The sequence below is a fragment of the Phascolarctos cinereus genome, unplaced genomic scaffold, assembly GCF_003287225.1.
Source record: "Phascolarctos cinereus isolate Bilbo 61053 unplaced genomic scaffold, phaCin_HiC Scaffold_5;HRSCAF=322, whole genome shotgun sequence".
Classification (NCBI taxonomy): Eukaryota; Metazoa; Chordata; class Mammalia; order Diprotodontia; family Phascolarctidae; genus Phascolarctos; species Phascolarctos cinereus.
The window spans coordinates 457641433-457657470 of record NW_027555958.1 but is presented as its reverse complement, the minus strand read 5'-3'; positions in this window follow the sequence as shown (position 1 = coordinate 457657470).

Genomic DNA, 16038 nt, shown 5'->3' with positions numbered 1-16038 from the left:
TTTTGGGTTGGGGGAGAAGAGAGAGAGGGGGAGAAAATTTAAAACTCAAAATCTTATGGAAGTGAGTGTTGAAAACTAAAAATAAATAATTTTAAAAATAAAATTAAAAAAATTAGTGTATCAAATATGCATATTCACTACAGGGTGCCCCAAAAATATTTGTGCAGTTTTAAGTTTATTAAAGCTTAAACACTCTCTAACAACTATATATGTAAATGTGTGTGTATATATGATGTATATATACACATATAAGGTATCTATACATACATGCATGTATATATAATGTTTATATATACATGTTAATTATATATATATGTGTGTGTGTGTGTGTGTGTGTGTGTGTGTGTGTGTGCATTGTATATATTCCAATATTCTAATGGAGCTGTGATCTCATCAATGTTGAGTGGAAAAGTGGTTTGATTCCTGACTCTGACACTTACTTAACTTCTGTGACCTCTAGCCCTCCATTTCCAAAAAAAAATGTGAGTATTTATCTGACCCAGGGGTTCTTAAAATTCTTTGTGTCATTAACCCATAAGAACAACAACAACAACAATAATAATAACCACTAGTGTTCATTTAGTATCTACTATGTACCAGGCCCTATACTAAGTACTTTATAATTTTTATCTTATTTTATCTTTTCAACAATTCTGGGAGGTAAATACTATTATTATCTTCATTTCACAGTTGAAGAAACTGAGGCAAACAGTAGTTAAGACACTTGCCTAAGGTCATATGAAAAGTGTCTATGGCAGGATTTGAACTCAGGTCTTCCTGACTCCAGGACCAGTTCTCTACCCACTATACCACCTACCTGTCCTGGGCAGGCTGGTCAAACCTATGGACCTCTTCTCAGGGTAATGCTCTGAAATATATAAAATAAAATACATTGGAATGCAAAGGAAATTATTATTTTGGCATACCGTTACCAGTTTTGTTATTTTTTTCTTAGGCAAAAAAAACAAGTACCTGGATTCCACGTAAAGAAGATATGATGTGAACAGTCTCTGGCATCCCTCCCAGCTCCAAGCCCTCATATATGGGTATTCCCACCAATGAGGCAGAGAACATCAGTCTCTACTTGCCCAGCCCATGGGACTCTCCTTCCACAGGCTTGCCACTGGGAGGGTCCACCAGTATACTGGAGGTCTTCCTCACTGCATCTTGGCATCACAAACATACCAATGGCACTGTCCATCAGTCATCTCTCACTTTCACCATGTGACTGGTTGATCTTTTTTTTTTCTCCCGAGCATACTTTTTTTAATAAAACTAAAGAAAGTGTATGCACACATTTTATTATGGAGCAACACTGCCTATTTTATTTGTGTAGGGAACTCTAAGTATTGAAATTCCCTCCACAAGCACTAAAAGCTTAAGTGAGTTGCCCAAGGACATGCAGCTTTTATCAGAGGCAGGACTCTGGTTATTCTCATTTCAAAACTGACTCTTCAGTTCCTATGACACTGTGCAAATAATGACTAGCATTTGAATAGCACTTTAAAGTGTACATATTTTATCCAATTTGGGGAGGCAGGTGTTATTATTATGCCCATTTTACAGATGAAAGAACTAAGGCAGACAGAGGTTAAGTGACTTGCCCAAGTCAAGGCATGCATAAGTCATGCAGCTAGCATATGAGGCAGGATTTGAACTCAGATATTCCTCACTGCGGGTCCGGTGTTCTAGCCGTCACACCATCTAGATGTCTCATGTTGTGCCCCACTCTATGTCATCTACAGTAATTCAGTGCTGGTTGGTTGATCGATATCTTTAACTATCTAGATTTAGATGAATAACTGAATGAAAAGCCACTTATTAACTGCTTGCTATGTGCCAAGAGGATAAGAGAGAAGATACATCTGGAAATGACTGTGATGTAAAACAAAAGGCATTGATAAAACCCAAAAAGAGACTTGGCATATGTTTCAACACTGGAATTTAAGGGTTTCTGAGGTGGACACAAAGGAAACTGAGTCACCAGGTTATTCAAAAAGCAGGATCACTTCAGTGGCTTTTAATCAAGATGAAGCCATGTGAAAGGTCAGGAGACACGGTAAGAGTGTAAGCCTGCAGCAGGACCTGCCTCCTTTAACTCCCTTAACTATGTGATTCCAGACCTTCCCCGTGGCCAGAAGAGGAGAGATCGGTGGGACTGGGAGATCTGGGCAGGTGGGACAGGCAAATTGCATCTGCTTGCTACTTGTGGCTTCTGGCATGGCCACTGAGCTGCTGTGGCTGTGACAGCAGCTGAGTGCTGCAACAGAGCAGCTAGAGCAGATCCTGGGGAGCTGTAGGGACCATGGCAAAGATTTGAAGTGACAATTGGGTCAAAGTGCAATGGGGCCAAAGTGGGAGATAGGGATCAGCAGCCCACTACCATAGAATGGAATGTGCATGAGCAGACAAGCAGCTGTCATAAAACCTTGTTTCTAAGGAGACTGAAAGAGGCTATTTCTAACCGGCAGAGATTTCCTGCCCCTGCTTCCATTTTCTCGATTGCTTACCAAGCCAGTCTCATTGAGTTCTAAATGCATGCGCCTCCATCTCTAATCCTTGTCCCCAGGCCCTGGTCAGGAGGGAGGATCTGAAGGAGAGTGGATCTGGTGACATAGCTTCTTTTCAGTTTAACAATATGCCATCTCTTTCACAATTACTTAACTTTGTTTTAATAAACCACCTACACACTAAAATTCCCATCATCTAAGCCTTATGAAAGAAGGTGGTCAGTCAAGAGTAGGGCATTTCTGAAGATTTCCATATTTTTAATATTTCAGGGCGATTTTTTTTCAATTTTTTTCTCCATAACCCTAGATCAATATTCACTTGGGTCCACCAGCACCCAGATGTCAACGGCTGACCAGGCTCCAACCAGCAGGAGGAGAAGAAGTCTAGCAGTCTGTAAATAAGCACCATCTGGTGAGCCATGAGGGAGGGTAGGACTGTGACCCTGCATGTTGGACATCCTCAAACAAAATGACTGAGCTGGTGGCTGGAAGGTGTCTAAAGTATGCATTACACCCGCTAGGTGCTCAATTAATTGACAACTTGCTTTTTCTATAGGTGAAACAAAGCACACAGTGGCTGCTGTTGCTTTTGCAGCATCCTGAAGGGAACACCCAGTTCACGTCAACTGTTCCAATAACACAGGGATCCATAATCTCAGTGTACGCACTGACTCTCATGTAGATCACAACTAATCCCTCCCTTCATGCCTCTGCAGCCAATTTTTGTGAATTTCTGTGGCTAGAAACTGATCATCTTGTGGCCATCATGGCGACAAACTTATTTGAGTTTAACTGGACTAGTTTTTGGACAAGAGGCATCCCATCCATCACCTGGTATTTGTCCCAAGCCTTTCCAGCTTGGTAAGATCTGCTAAAGTATACATTCTAATAGCAAGCCAAGAGGATCACCTTCACGTCACAATAAGAATTCAAAGGATTTTATCTGATTTCATTTCCCTAAATTGGTACAAAGTTTCACTAATTCCCAAGATCACTAGGAAAACCATAGAATCACTGACTAAAAGATTGTAGACAAAAGGAACAGAGAAAAAAAATTAAAAGATAGAGAGAGACAGAGACAGAGAGAGGGAAAGAGAGAGACAGAGACAGACAGAGACATAAGCAAGCAAGACAGTCCTGTCCTCAAGGAACTAATGGAGGAAAACAATGCGTAATGAAATGGTGACCAGGTTTGCGAATGGTACCTACATGGGAGCATCACAAGGAGACAGGAGGTGGTGTGGAGGCCTAGGCTGGAACAAGAATTAAGAGCAAAGATCAACTATCAGACCTAGGTGATCCAGGGGTGGAGTCCAAGCTTCAAATGGGGTCTAGATGGTCAGAAAGCAGGGCCATGGCAAAGAGAAAAAGGGCAGATGACCTTAGAGGTGATTTGATGCATCCAATACCTAAGTGGAATTCTGTCTACAACCTCACCAGGAGGATTCTTTTTGAAGGCGTCCAATGGCAGGCCATTCCCCCTCCTGCTAAGACTCTTTATTCCATTGTCGAGTGGTTCTAATTGTTAAGGAAGCTTTCTTTGTGGTGAGCCCACATCTGTAGCCCTGCAAGCTAGTCCTTTGGAATGTTGTTACCTGTCCTTAAGGGAGCACTAGTGAGTAGTCTGGACTCAGACCTGTCGATAGAGGATTTAGAGCTGAGAGGATACTCCAAGTTCTTCTGGGCTAAACCGTTCATTTCAAACTGGAGTAAAGACAGGTCAGAGAGGGGAAGTGGCTTTCACAAACTCCCACAACTAATAAGTAGCCAAGCCAACATTCAAGCCTGTCCCCATCTTGTACTTTTGTGGACTCTAGAGAAAAGATGAGCAGATGAAGACTCAGGGAGGTCATTGGCCCAGACGGTCACCTTCCTTTTGGTCATCTGGTTAATAAGCAGAAGGGCACTTTGAGTAATATTTACTATCAGGTTAGCAGGTTGCACAAATATTCGTCTCCAAGATGAAATGGTCAACGGGAGCCGGTGTTGTAGAGCATGATATCCTAGGAGACTTGTTGTCCTTTGTCCCTATTCAATCAGGTACTGCCTGTGTTGTCTTGAATAAGATATAGCCTCTGTTACCTCAGCTGTGAGATGGACATAATTCCCAAACGAAGTACTGTACAGCAATAATGATTTTTAAAAATTGCACTGGAAAAAACTTAGGGAGAACAATCAATGGTACAAAAATGCACAAGAAAATAATGAAGAAACTGAGGCCTGAGAAATGACGCAACCCAACCAATGTCGCCCAGGTGGTAAGTGACAAAACCAAGATTGGAATTCAGTCTTTCAGACTCCAAATCGATCACTCTTTGTACTCTAAGCTGTGCGGTGTTTAGAAAGTGTGGGTTTATCAAACATTCATCTTTTACATCCATTGGCTTCTATTTCTAGTTCTCTATTTTGCAATGAGGATGGGTTGAGAAAATTGAGATTATCTGGACAGAGGGGCAGCTGCCTCTTAAGTATGTGAGGGATTGTCATGCAGAGGGATTAGCCTTGTTCTGCTTGGCCCCAGAGGTCTGGACCAGGACAGTGGGTGGAAGTCTTAAGGAGATGTAAAGGAAGAATCTGCGTACATATGAAAGCTATCCCAAAGTGGAACTGGGATTGGTGGGTACCCTCACTGGAGGACTTCCAGCAATGGCCAGATGACCCCCCCTTTGGGGATGTTGTCATGAGATTCCTATGCAGATTGGGGTCAAACTAGATGGCCACCAGGATCCCTTTTAGTGCTGAGATTCTGTGATTCTATTTAACAGACCAGTAAGCTTGATTCCCATTCCCAGTATGATTTCAGACCAGATGATTAAAGAGACATCTACAGATTCCAATTCGATGGATGTTAAGGGGCTGCAGGATGAAATCAACCAGTGAATTAGCAACATAAGGAAATGTTTCTCCACCTGGTAATTCAAAAGACATAATTTCACAAATTATAATCAGCCTATGAAATTTCCAGGGACAGATGGTTCACTACTGCAAAAGCCAATATCAAATATGGAGTCCAACACTAAAGTTGATTTTTTGTAAGGTTGGATAATTTCATGAACAATTTTGTAACCAGGGCTTATTGCCTAATTTACATGTTCTTCAAATACTTTCTGCTTTTCCTCTCCATTGACATCTAACTTTTTTTTTGGTTAGGCTAAAGACATAAAATTTTATTTCATATACAATAAGAAACCACTGAAATTTTTTGAATAAAGAAGTAGCTTGCACAGAACTGTGCATTGGGAGGATGACCAGCAACCCACATAGGATGGTTTGGAGAGGGATGAGACCAATGATGGAGGACTCCATTAGGACATCATAACAATAGTACGGGTGATTGTTACAATAGTCAAGGGGGCCTTAACTAGGGTGATGACAAAGGCAACAGAAAGGAAAGGACAGATTGAGGGACATTGTGGAAGCAGAATTCATTGAAGTGACAACTGATTTATTGCAGGGACTGAAGATGAGGGAGGAAGCACAGGTTACACAAAATTTGCAATCTGAGAGGTGCTATTTGCAGAAATAGGGAAGGAAGAAAGAACCAGTTTGGGGAAAACAATGAAGAGTTCTACTACGGACATCTTGAATTGGACATACTTGTGGGATACCCAGGTAAAGATGTCCAGTTGGCAGTTGGAAATGTGGACCTACAGCTCACAAGAGAAGGTCATGACCAGAGATAAAGATTTGGTCATTATGTGCATGGAGATAAACTTGAAGCTATGAGCAGATGAGAATTACTAAAGGAGAGGGGACAGAGAGAGAAGAGATGGTGGAGGACAAAACATCAGGAAAATCCTGCCTTTAAGGGATGAGAGAAAGCAGAGGACACTTGGTGGTCAAAGAGGTAGGAAAAGATTATGCAGAGTTTAGAATCATAGACTCTGAGGGAAGAGAGGGTTTTAAGGGGGTGATTCAGGTTAAATGAGCAGGAGCAAAGAGATGAAGGAGGATGAGAATGGATAAAAAAGATTTGTCAATAAAGTGGTCGTTGGCAGCCTAGGTGAAGGCAATTTCAAAAGATTGGCAGAGCTGGAAGTCAGCCTGCAGAAAGGTGGGGAGTTAGGAGGTGAATGTATCCTCTTCCTCCTTCTCAGAGTATACTATGTCTGCACATTGTATAGAGAAGGGATGTTCTTTAGGCAGGACCATTTTTCATTTTGTGTTTGTGTCGCCAGAGCTAGGACAGTGCCTAGTAATAATAACAAATCATTTGATAAGTATAATCTCATTTTATCCTCATAATAACAATACTGGGAGGTAGGTGCTATAATTAGCCCCATTCTACAGGTAAGGAAACTGAAATACACATGGGTTAAGTGACTTTTCCACGGTCACTCAGCTATTAAGTCCCTAAGGCTTGATTTGAATCCAGGTCTTCATGACTCCAAGTCCAGTACTTTATCCACTGTTCTACCTAGCTACCTAAGTAAGGTACTAAAACAATGCCTATTGGACTAGATTGGAGGCTTTTTACCTACAAATTATGGATACACTCATTAAGTTCAACAGGTTTTTGAAGGATTAACTCAAATGGGCTTTAGAGCATAGGACAGAAAAGAAGTATACAATATATTCCTTCCCAAATTTTATTGACCATAGTTGGAGAGATAAGACTAATATATATGCAAGCTGTTTTTGTGCAGTATAAAGATTTAATAGTTTTCATTCAATAGCTATTAAAGCTTAAAACTGCACTAAAACTTTGGGGACACCCTCTATAAAAAAGTATTTGAATAACCACATAAAATAAGGCAGGAGTAAATACTAAAATGAATAATATTGTCAGGGTCCCAGGGCCTCTGACTGTCAGAATTCCAAGACTTCTAACAGACACGCTAGTGAGAAGGAGAATAGAGAAGTACTTCATGGTACAGTAAAAAGAGCATAGAATTCAGAGTCCACCAGTGTGTGGGTGACCTTGGGGAAGTCACTTTCACTCTCTGAGCCTCAGTTTACCCATATATAGAAGACCTCTGAGACCTTTTTCTGGCTCTCAGTCTATGATCCTGTGATAAGGTGATCCCAAGGATGAAGGATGTTGTTAGGACACAGTACCCTTAACCATGAAGTGTGTTCATTGCCCAAAACCTTAGCCAACTTAGGATGTAGGCCAGTGCACCAGCCTCCCCAGGGACAGAGCACACAGGAGAAAACCAGAACAATCAAACAGAGAAGGCCACCCAAGGGAGCAGAGTCTCCAAAGATACATCATTCTGTGGCCCCAAGGTCCTATAAGATTCCTTACTTTCTCTCTGCTGAAAACACCTTACACAGCCACCAGGATATCACGGGCTAGGGTGAGCCCAGAATTCAGGGTGACAGGATGATTGGTCAGAGAGCTGTTCCACAAGCAAGTGGAATGTTACAGAATGAGTATGAGCAAGAAGACCACGACTAGGTCAGAATAAGGTGAGGTCAAAGTGAGTTGGAGAAGACGCCCAGGCAAGCTTAGACCTTTCAAGCAAGTGCTAACCATTGAAGGAGAATTTAACCACCAAGTCTGTGGCTTAAAACTGCCCTGTGGCCCATGGTAGCAAGTGAGAGCCATCTAACTCATCCTCACTACCTTGGTTCCCTGGGGAACATTACAGGTCAACTGAACACCAGCCCATCTTGTTCCATGGATGTAGGCCAAGCAGCATGCTTGCTTGGATCCAGCAGCCACCTTCCAAAGCAATCACAATCACACGTGCTGGGGACATTAGCTGGTGAAACTGGGCCAAGCCAAGGCAGGCAGAGCCTCCCCCCAAGCTGTCACACCAGGATCAGATGACAGCCTGGCCTCGGACCCAGCCATGCCTTGCTGCACATCCATCTCCTTTGACATCTCAACAACTGAGAACACGGGAAATAAAGTCAGGCAGGAAAGGACTCTGGGAACGCAGGACAATGTTGGCTCCAAGTCATCAACTCCTTGAGGGAGGAATGATTGTAGATTATTGTCATTACTGTTATTCTGGTCCAGGTTTCACTGGCGTTGGGAGCTTCCTGGGGTAGAAACTCTCCATCGATACAGATGAGCCACTTGTCTATCACTGAAGCATCCTAGAAAGTTGCCCAGGGCACAGGGAAGTTAAGCAATTGACCTTTAGTCAACCAGCAAGGCCGTCAAGAAGACGTATTGGAGCCCAGGTCTTCCTGACTTGGATGTCAAACCTCAAGGCACTATAACATATATTATTATTAATATTGTTTGGTTTTAGAGTCTTAGTTTAATAAATGAATGGACTAAGCAGGCTTTCACAGGAGCCTATGGATGTTTGCTGATAAAAATATAAGACCTCAGAGCCACAGAGATGGGTCTCCAGGTTACCCACTCCTAATGCTGGCTTCCGTTGTGAATGTTCCCAATAATGATGCTTCCTGGGGGAGGAAGGAATGGAAAAAATAAGATGGTGTGTGCAGTACATGGAGCATTGAACTTAAAGGAAGAAGGCAGCTTGGCTACCAACTGGCTGTGTGGTCTCGGGTAAGCCATTTCACCTCTGGGCCTCAGTTTCCTCCCCTGTAAAATAAGTTAGACTGCAAGACTTTTGAGCTTTAAGAGACTAGGTTCTAAAGGGTGTCATTTTCTCTTCTAAGCTTTCCCCCAGCTGCAGTTATTAGATTTTCTATTTTCTATGGTATTTATGTCTGTGGTCAGCTCCTACCCTAACCTTCTAATGATGATGATGAGAGCAGCTAGTATTTATATAGTGCTTTATGATTTTCAGAGCAATTTACAAAATGATCTCACTTTTTTCTTCACAACAGTCCTGGGAAGAAGAGATAATTATTGTTCCTATTTTTGGAGGAGGAAGCTGAGGCAGACAGATGTGAAGTGACTTACTGAGGGTCAAATCACTAATATGTCTGAGGTTGGATTTGAATTCAGGTCTTCCTAATTCCAGGTCCAGTGCTCTATCCATTCAGCCATCCAGCTGCCTTCTGTGTTCTATGTTTGAATATTCCAAGGGCTAAGGGCCCTTCCAATGGGAAAATTCTGGAGTCTAACATTCTATATTTTAAGGAACTTTCTTGCATTCTATGTTCCAAAGTCCCTTCCATCTCTAACATTGGGTCCTCTGATACTCTACGCAGTTCTGAAGTCTCTTCCTCTCCCTCCCCCCGTAAGTTCTAATTCCACGAGAATCTGCCAGGTGATGGCTTGGAATAAAGACAGTGCCTATAAAATGAAAAACATGAGACCGTGACATGGTCAATTTGGTGCTTTAATCTCTCTCTTGAACTCCAGTCACACACCATCAGCTTCCTGCTGTCTTCTCCTAAATGTCCTCTCGGCATTTCCAACTCAAAATGTTCAAAACTGAGCTCATTATCTTCCCTTCCTGAACCTGCTGCCCATCAGGTCTCCCTCTTTCTGTTAAGGCCCTGCCAGCATCCTAATCACCAAGATGCATAAGCTCAGGCCATCCCTTTCTCTTCCTCTCTGTCCTTCCTCATACCCCAGCAGCTGCCAAGTGACAAGGCAGCTAAAAGGCAGAGGGAGTAAAGTGTTTGCCAAATGAAATCCTGCCTCAGACACTAGGTGTGTGACCATGGACAAGTCCTTGACCTCTTTCTGCCTCAATTTCTTCTTCTATAAAATGAGTATTAGTGACAGCATTGACTCATGGGGTTCTGGAGAAGAGCAAATGAAAAAATTTATATAAAGTCCATAGAACTGCAACCTATGATTATTAAGTCTTATTGATTCTACCACTACAACATCTCTCTCCGCTATCCCTGATCCACTCACCATGTTACCACTCTTAATGTGACCCTCTGGATTGAAGCCAGGAAGATGCACATTCAAATCCCACCTCAGCCAATTACTAGCTATGCCACCCTGGCTGAGTCACTTGTGTTTCCTGAGCCTTGGTTTCCTCCTTTGTAAAATGGGATAATAATGTATCTTGTTTCACAAGGATTGGGAGGAGCAAGTGAAATAACATGGGAAACACTTTGAAAACTTGAAAGTGCTACAGAAATACTAGTTTTTATGATCAGTTCCCCCTTTGCCAGGTCTGTTGGAGTGCTCTGTTAACCTGTTCTATGCTGTGAACCATCCATCCTCGACACAGCTGCTGAAGTAACCTTCCTAAGGCTCCCATCTCCTGGTCAAACACCTTCACTGCACGTAGGAAAAATATCAAGTCCCAGATTAAAGGCCTTCAGTGATCTGCTTTCCGCTCACCTCTCCAGCATACTGGTTTCTCCTCTGTGCTTGTGATTCTGGTATTCTACAACACAGCCTTCCATCTCCTGTGTCCATGCATTTTCATGAACCAGGGAAGAGCCCCAGCCTGGCTTCATCCTCTCCCTATCTCCATCCCTTCAAATCCTGATCTTCCTTTAAGGAGTAGCCCAGGTCTGGGTCACCTTCTCTCATTCTGTGACTGGCTGCAATTGACTGTTACCGCTCTCTTCCTTCTCAGTTTTCCTGGTACTGTACTTAGAAGTAGTAGAAAGTAGTGCCTGGACAGCCAGTCTCAGAGCCAGGGAGATCTTGGTTGAGCTCCTGCCTCTGGCATATACTGGCTCTGTGACCCAGGACAAGTCACTTAACCACTCTGTGCTCTTAGGTGAGTCTCTAAGATGACAGATTGCAGAGAAGGTGCTGACCTAAAGGGAATTTCCCCATCCAGGGTTTTCCTATCCCAGTGAAACAGCAGGCACAGTCCCTATATCTTAATTATTTCAAACAACTAATCCACAACACTTTATTGATTGCCTCCTACAGTACAGCGTAGACAGTGTGGGAGGACCTGGGGACACAGACAAAAAAAAACGAAACAGCCCCTGCCCTCTAAAGTTCCCTGTATCCCTGCTCCACCCCCCACCACCCCCCACCCCTGCTCAAAAGTAAATTCCTCAAGGACAGGGATTGTTTCTCATTTCTTTGCATCTCCCCTACACTGGCATACAGGAGGCACTCCATAAAAGTTTACCAGATTGAATGAAACCACACAGAGAGAATCTGGAGGACTCAGGATGAGGCTTTCTGTGGTCCACATAACCTGCAAGGTTGTTGTCCTGCAAGGAGTCAGAAATGTGGACTTGGAACTTGGTGAAGAAGTCCAGGCTTCTAGGAGAAACTTCCATTACCTCACATTCACATCCAAAGCCCTGCGAGGTCTGCTTCGAACCTCCCTTCCCAGATTTGTTCCACACTTCTCCCCCTCACAAACTCTGCATACCTGCCAAACTCCTCTCCTTATTGTACTTGGAGCTTGGCGTTCCATCCATGTTGTCTCCACATCAGGCTTGTGCCTCCTCCTCACCTTCACCTCTGAAAACCATTGACCTCTTTCAAAGGCTCTCTTCATGTACCACCTTCTAAGGGAAGCCTTCCCTGATTTCCCTCAGGGGTTCTTCACCTTGTTTGTATCACAGCCTCTTTGCCCAGCCTGGTGAAGCCCGGAGACCGCTGCTCAGCCATGTTTTTAAATGTATGAATAAAAATGCATGGGATTACAAAGGAAACCAATTATAGTGAAACTCAGCTATCCAAGTTCTTTAAGAACAAGCTCACAGATTCCCTGCATCTAGTTATTAGCACCCTTTCTCTTTCCTTCTCAAATTATCATGTAAGTGCTTGTCAGTTTACGTTTTGTATCCCCCACCCACCCACCCCAGTAGAATGTGAGCAGGTGAAAGTCAGGTCTCCACATTTTAAGAGATTGGGCGATAAGAAGGTGAAGGCAACAGGCAGAGATGATTTATAAAAGAAGCTAGGCCATGGAAAAGAAGTGGGCCATGTGCCAGTCACTAGATGAGGGCAGAAAAGTCAAGGAAAGGCTCTTTCTTAGACGGAGGTGTGCAGGATTGGGTGTTTAGTAGTAAGCTGGAAAGTCATAGAGAGAGGGAAACTTTGGACTAAAAAAGCAGGGATTATTGCTGGACCAAGGTCTGACATCAGGGTCAGGGAGTGGTCCTGAATCTTCTCCGTGAAGGAGGATGCTGCCTCTTGATGGCAGTATACCCTCACTATATGTAAAACACTGTCAAGGAAGCATTTTTTTAATTTTTTTTTTCCCATGCTTCCCTGGGGAACTTAACCCTTAGAATGACAACAGTCAGAACTCAATGATCACCAGGCATTCTCATGCTTTGGCTGCTCCGCACATTCACGTTAAGACCAAATTCCTACAATCTTTCCTCCTCAAACAGGGTCTCAATAAGTATGGATGTTTAAAAGGATGTTGGGTTGGAATTCTCGAGCCACGAGATTTTCTCTTGGCTCTGCCACTAAGGTGCTGGGTGACCTCAGGCAAGTGTCTTCACTTCTGGGTCTCAGTTTTCTTTTTTTTTTTTTTTTTTTTTTTGCCTAGGCAGTGGGGTTAAGTGACTTGCCCAGGGTCACACAGCTGGTAAGTATTATGTGTCTGAGTCTGGATTTGAACTCAGGTCCTCCTGACTCCAGGGCCGGTGCTCTATCCACTGCACCATCTAGCTGCCCCTAGTAAGTTATAACCCTTTAGAGGATAACATTTTTTTGTTTTGTTTTGTTTTTGCCTAGGCAATGGGGTTAAGTGACTTGCCCAGGATTACACAGCTAGTAAGCGTAAAGTGTCTGCGGCTGGATTTGAACTCAGGTCCTCCTGACTCCAGGGCAGGTGCTTTATCCACTGTATCACTTAGCTGCCCCTCAGTTTTCTCATCTATAAAATGAGTGGGTTGGCTTAGATGATCTGTGAAGTCCTTTCCTGTGCTAATGTTCTTTCCATATGTTCTAACACCATCCAGCTATGCTAGGCTGCTTAGAATTTACTGAATGCACCTCCCTCCCACCTGTGAGACTTTGTACTGGCCATGCCTTATGCTTGGAGCACTCTGCCTCCCCACCTCTCCTCATCCCTTTGGCTTCTTGTGCTCTCCACATTCCTTCAAGCATCAACTTAAGTACCATCAACATTAAGGGGCCTTTTCTGATTCACCTCACCCCCAGCTGCCTGTGACTTCCCCTTTCAGGTGACCTTTGACTTACTCTGTACATACCTTTATGCAGTCCTTGAAGGCATGAGCTATTTTTTGTCTTTCTTTGTATCCCAAGCACTTAGCACGTTGCCTGGCGTATTGTAGGTGCTTAATAAATGCACATTAACTGACTGACTGGCATAGTCTTAGGTCTCTCCCAGCTATGATTTTTTTGGTAGTTTATTCTCCAACATTCTATGTTCTAACGTCCCTTGCAGGTCCAAAATTCTATGATGCACTGACATGCTAATTGCCCCAAATTGTGAGAGGGAATTTTTACCCCCAAACGTGAATTTTAGGAGAATTTTGATTAGCTTTGCACAAGAAAAAATAATCAATTAATATCCGATTACAAAATTCACATTCTAGTCTGCCTTCAGGGGCTCATTTTTAAGGTTGGATTAAAACCTTTGCCACTGACAGTTCTCACCCTGATCCCTTGAAGGCTGGTTTAATGAGGAATTCCTACCTAACCTAATCTAACCACATATCACACTTGAGGAGCGGCAGAGAAAGCTAGCTATTGCTTCCTTTCTTTGAAACAAGAATCTGCTTTACAAAAATAACTGAAGAGGGCAAGCAGTTTTCAGAGCTCTCTCTCTCTTATTTCCCAAACTTTTACACTAAATCCAAGCAAACAAAGCGTCTAATGATAAGAAGATCTGGCATGTATACATCATTTAAGGTCTGGGAAGGGTTTTGTACACTGTACTTCAGCAGACCCTAACAACAATCCTGGGAGGTGGGAGTTAAGTATGAGCCTCATTTTAAAGATGAGAAAACAGAATCTCCCCGAAGGGCTTAGGTGACCAGCCCAGAGTCACACTGCTGACAAGTTTCCAAGATACCACAGCTGCTTCTCTATGACAGAGGACTGGGCTTTGTTGTTGGCAATGTTCATTCCTAAACAGGTTAACAGAAATGTGTTCAAGGCAGCTGGCGGCTTGGTGAGCAAAGTGCTAGACCTGGAATGAGAAAGACCTGAGTTCAAATCCAGCCTCAGACACTTACTAGCCGTGGGACCTTAGGCAAGTAACTTCTCTCTCAGCCTCACTTTCTCCACCTGTAAAATGGGGATAATAACAAGTGTATCACAAGACTGTCTTGAGAGTCAACAATATGTAAAGAATTATATAAATGCAAGTTGTATTACCTTCTTTTTCAGATCAGCCCTATTTTTTTCTCTCTATGATTTGGGCAAAGGTGCAAGGGCCTAGACCCTACTAGGCTTTTATATTCAGCATTATCACAATAGGAGGAGCCCCACAGTAGATATGGAAGAGGAGTGGATTAAGCAAACATTGACTTATTCACCCGACTGCAGAACACTCTAATTTAAGCATTATGCAGATGAGAAGCAAGAGAATTTTGCAGTGAATCAGAGCAGTATATTTCAATGGGAAAAGGACTAGATTTGTAGTCAGTGAACTTGTGGTTTTTTTTTAAACATATTCTTTGATACCTATATTTCAATACCATAGCTTTGAGGGCTTTAAGATAGGGAGGGAAAGCTAAGAAAAGAATTGGCATTTTGCCCTCTTTGCAAAGTTTAATTCAACTCAGTTCAATTTAAGAAGCATTAATATTCATTAATTGTAGTAGTGGCCAGAAATTTCATCATTGTAGACACAGAAGGGACCTCGGAAGATAATGATGGAATGAATGTTAGGTCTTTGAGGTGAAGACTCTTTTTGTTCAGTCTGAGTTTCTGGGGCCTAGCACAGAGGAAGGAAAGCTTGGTGGTTGAATGTTTTTAAAGATAATGATGATAATAATAACTGACATTCAATTACAGTATACAAATTTGAGGAGACTTCATATATATTATTTCATACGAGATAGCTGCTATTATAATCCCCATTGTACAGATGAGGAAACTAAGACTGAGGTTAAGTGACTAGTCCAGGGTCACACAGCTAATAAGTATTGGAGGGAAGACTTGAGCCCAGGTCTTCCTGACTCCCAATTCATCATCCCGTCCCCTAGGCCATGCTGTCCCCTCATTTTACAAAGGAGGAAATGGCCCAAAGAGATTAAATGATTTGTCTGAAGTCACCCAGGTTCTAAATGCCAATGCCAGGATTAAAATCCTGAGTTCCACCTCCCACTTCTGATGCTGCCTATCTGTGTGACCTGGGACAAGACACGACGTCCAGGCCAGAATTTCCCCGCCTACAAAATGAAGAGAATGAGCCAGTCGGTCCTGGAGAGCCCTGCCAGCTCAGCATTTATGATTTTATGATCCAGTTTCTTGTGACTCTAAACTCAGTTGGTTTCCACTGCTGGTACAGAGAATTCTTAAGAAGACTATTTCAGACTTAACAATAACAACTCATAAAATATTGCTTGAAATTTTGCAAAAGCACTTTACATAGGTCATCTCACACGAGCCATATGCCAACCCTCTAAAGTGGGTACTACTATTGTTTCCAATTTGGTGTTGTTATTGTTCAGTTGTTTCACTTGTGTCTGACTCTTTGTGACCCCACTTGGGGTTTTCTTAGCAAAGATACTGAAGTGGTAAGGCATTTCCTTCTCCAGCTCATTTTACAAATGAGGAAACTGA